Source organism: Hevea brasiliensis, chromosome 7 (assembly GCF_030052815.1).
Source record: "Hevea brasiliensis isolate MT/VB/25A 57/8 chromosome 7, ASM3005281v1, whole genome shotgun sequence".
In the NCBI taxonomy this organism is placed as follows: domain Eukaryota; kingdom Viridiplantae; phylum Streptophyta; class Magnoliopsida; order Malpighiales; family Euphorbiaceae; genus Hevea; species Hevea brasiliensis.
Window position 1 is genome coordinate 86749084 of NC_079499.1, and position 4010 is coordinate 86753093.

Here is a 4010-nt window from a genome sequence, read left to right on the forward strand (position 1 = left end):
TTCCCTAGCGGTTTAGTTCAGATTCTTGATTTCATTGAACCTGAACCAACTGTTCCTGAACCGTAAACCGTAGCCACATTCAGCTTTCCTTTAAGTTTCTTAATTATTTTATTTTATATTTTAAATAAAACATAAATATTATTTTAATAAATAATGTTATATTATATTATAATATTTTTATTATAAAAAATTATTTTTTAATTTAAAATTATTTTAAATTTTAATTAAATAAAAATTTAAAATATAAATATTTAATTTAATTTTAAATAAAAATATTATATTTTAATTTTTTATTTAATTAAAATTTAAAATAATTTTAATTTAAAAAAATAATTTTTTATAATAAAAATATTATAAGGTATAATATTAATTATTATAATATTATTTATTAAAATAATATTTATATTTTATTTAAAATATAAATAAAATAATTAAAAATTTTTAAAAAAATTACAAGCTTTTTATTGTTTTGTCCAACTTTCTTTTAAATTTTTTAATTATTTTATTTTAATTAAATATTATATACTATTTATAATAACATTTGAACCCTTAAAACGCTATTTATAACAGCGTATAAACCTTCAAGATGCTAGCGTATACTCAAATCTTCCGCTTAATATAATTCACATTTTTTAATAATTAAATTTAAACTCACGTTTTTGGTGTGTGTATATATATATATATATATATATTTTTTTTTTTTTATTACACACTTTTGTAAAATACTCCATTTCCGCGCTGTTTGAAAACCCACTTCGTGAAATCAAGAGGTCAAGAAAAAAAAAAAAAAAAAAAACACACCATAGAAACATATCTTGAAACGCGCCAGAAATGCCGTCTGAGAAAGCTCGCAGAGAGAATACAACCACTGAGCGAGAAGTTTACTTGGAGAGAGATAGTGTCCCAAAGATGACAACTCATTTTCAGTCTCTGACAACAAAAGATTCAGATGGTGGAAAAGAAACTCGTCAACGAACCAACAGAGAGTTGGGTAGTGAGAGGGAGAGGAGTGCAAATACAGTTGGTGCATCGGATAAGGCGGGGGAAGCAAGAGAAACCAATGAGGTGGGAGCCCAATTCGAGTCTCTTGCTGATAAGGGGACAGACATTGACGCTTCTCGTGATAATGATGAAAAGAAGCGAACAGCAGAAGGGAAAAGTGACGGAAAGTGGATAAAGAGGAGGGAAATTAAGTGGGGCTTCTGTACTTGAGGAAGAGAGAGGTTCAACAGAGGCTGAAAGGGCAGGCAAAGAAGACGATGGAGAAAACAAACAACTTTCTCTTGAAGAAATATCAAAGCTGAGACAAAAGGCACAGCAGAATTCGGTGGAGGCTTTAAAGGGCGCACAAGAACGATATGAGAAGGCAAAAGAAAAGACGGGCCAAGGTTTGGGTGTTACAGTTGAATATGCCAAAGAGAAAGGTGCACAAACAAAAGACACTGTCCGTGAAGGAGCTCAAAGAACATCAAAACAGATTGCAGAGAAGGGATCTCAGGCAAAAGATTCTGTCCTTGAAGGGGCTCAAAAGACTACCCAGTATGTAACAGAGAAAGGCACCCAAGCCAAAGATACTCTCAAACAGAAAGGTGCACAGGCAAAAGACACTGTCCTGGAAGGAGCTCAAAGAACATCACAACAGATTGCAGAGAAGGGAAGTCAGGCAAAAGGGACAGTCCTTGAAGGGGCTCAAAGGACTACCCAGTATGCTACAGAGAAGGGTTCCCAGGCTAAAGATTCCGTAGTTGAAGGGGCCCAAAAGACATCTCAACGAATGGCAGAGAAAGGCACTCAGGCAAAAGACACCGTACTTGAAGGTGCTCAAAACACCACCCAATATGTTGCAGAGAAGGGTTCCCAAGCAAAAGACACTATAGTTGAAGGGGCTCAAAAATCTTCCCAGTAAATTGTAGAGAAAGGAGCCAAGGCAAAGGATGCTGTCATTGAAGGGGCTAAAAAAACTACACAGTATGCGAAAGAAAAGGCGGCAACTGCTAAAAATGCGACTGGGGAAGTGGCACTTGATGTGAAGGACAGAGCTGCTGTGACAGGTTGGACCGCCGCGCATTACACCACAGAGAAAACGGTGGAGGGGACTAAGGCGGCAGCGAAGGCCGTTCAGGGAGTGACAGAGAAGGCCGCGGAGCTTGCGGCCAACTCTTTTAATGTTGCTAAGCAAGCTGCTGTGTCTACAGGTGAGAGTATAACGGAGGATACTGCTAGGAAGAAAGAGGAGGCAGAGAGAGGACTGGAAGCCAGGATAACAGTCGACAGGTACGCTAGCTTCAACAGATAATTTGTCATGACAGTTGAATTGAATTTAGTACCTAGTACTCTTTCAAGTTTGTATATGATAGTTTTTTTCTTGGTTTGCGTAGTTGTTTCTTAATACAGAGAAATCTTATGCTATGCTATTACGCAAGTAATGCAGGGAGCATGAGTGCGAAAGCTAATGTGATTCCACTACCACAATTAAGAAGAAGAAAGATACTACCGATGGTGAAAAAGAAAAAACCACATTAAATTTTCCTTGAAGATATATAATGTACTTTGGGTGATGACAGGTTAATTTGCATGGTCAAGGAATACTAGGAGAAATATTGCTGAAATTGACTGAAAGCAAGTTAATTTGAAGATAAATACTAACAAGGATTTCAATTTCACATATTTGGCTCTCAGCCTAAATCTAATACTGGGAAACATCGCATAAGATGTGCATTCAGCTGGTATGTCCATTGTTTGGATAAGAAGAGAAGCAACTAGGGGCTTGGAGAAAGTCGTTATGCGGCTAACTATTCAAGAAATGCTAGCTTGATATATAGCTTCACCTACCAATGGCTAGCATGTCAAAATTGGACTATTTCATATCAATGTTGTATTCCAATAGTCTTAATACAAGTATGATTACTCTTTTGTAATGTTTAATTGTTCTATAATTGAAATGGAGTTTTACATTTATGTTTGCCTAATTGAGGATAATGAGAGAGTTTCCAGGGTGGATAATACATAGAAGAATCCCAGCTTCATTCAACAGGAGGAGAAGGAAAAACAGAGGCCAAACCAACCGAGAGCATCAGCGGGAAAGTCTATCCAGAAGCCTCAGAAGAACAAGAGGAGGAGCATCATCTGCACGAGCAGCAAAAGGGAGGCAGCCTTCTCGGTGCCATTGGCAAAACTATAACTGAGATTGCTCAGACAACCAAAGAGCTTGTTATTGCACACAACCAACCTAGAGCACAGGACATTGCTGGATATGAAGCAAGCCAAACCCAATATAGCAAGCAAGAAGAACATCAAAACAGAGAATAAGTTTAAGTTCTTAGAGGTTTTGGTGGCCTCTCCTTCTAGCAACCAAATTAAGTAGATAAGAAGTGATATATAAGCTATGTTATATGTTCTGTTGAATGGGTTCAAGAGCATAGATGGCCTTTTTGGCTGGTTTTGCTTTATCTGTGATTTTGGAATGGTGAAACTTTGAAACATTTACTGTATTCAGTTCATAATCATGTTTTAGTACTACTTGGTTGATGATTATGTTGTTTGCCCATCATATGAGTACATTTGAGACCATTTTTTGCTACAGCAGATTAAAATAAAATGCAAGAGTTCGACCATTTTTTTTTGGCTCAACTGCTTGTGTTCAGACGAGTATAGTCATTGATATGATGAAATTCAGATCAATGGTCATTGTAATTCACATAAGATTAAGATTCTAGTATCCCATTTAGACTAACTACATAGCTGAGGTCTTTCAAGTAGATTTTTTTTCCATCTGGCAAATGCAATTTGCATGAATTCTTGTCCAGAATAAACTGTTCACTTACAATTCTCTGAATTGGCTACAATGGCCACGGATATCAAGGGAGGTTCAAAAATCAAGATAGCAATCAATGGCGTAAATATTTTTGAATCATGCCCGAATTGCATCTCTATTTAAAGTATAAATAACAAGCATCTTGAAGCATCCTTAGCGACTATAAATCAAACGCAAGCTTACCTGAGGAAAGGAA

At 36.2% G+C, this 4010-nt stretch overlaps 1 pseudogene; it reads left to right on the plus strand.

Annotated features, from left to right (window-relative positions):
• Positions 1-725: 725 nt before the first annotated feature.
• LOC110669328 (seed biotin-containing protein SBP65-like) lies at positions 726-3309 on the plus strand (annotated as a pseudogene).
• Positions 3310-4010: the final 701 nt, after the last annotated feature.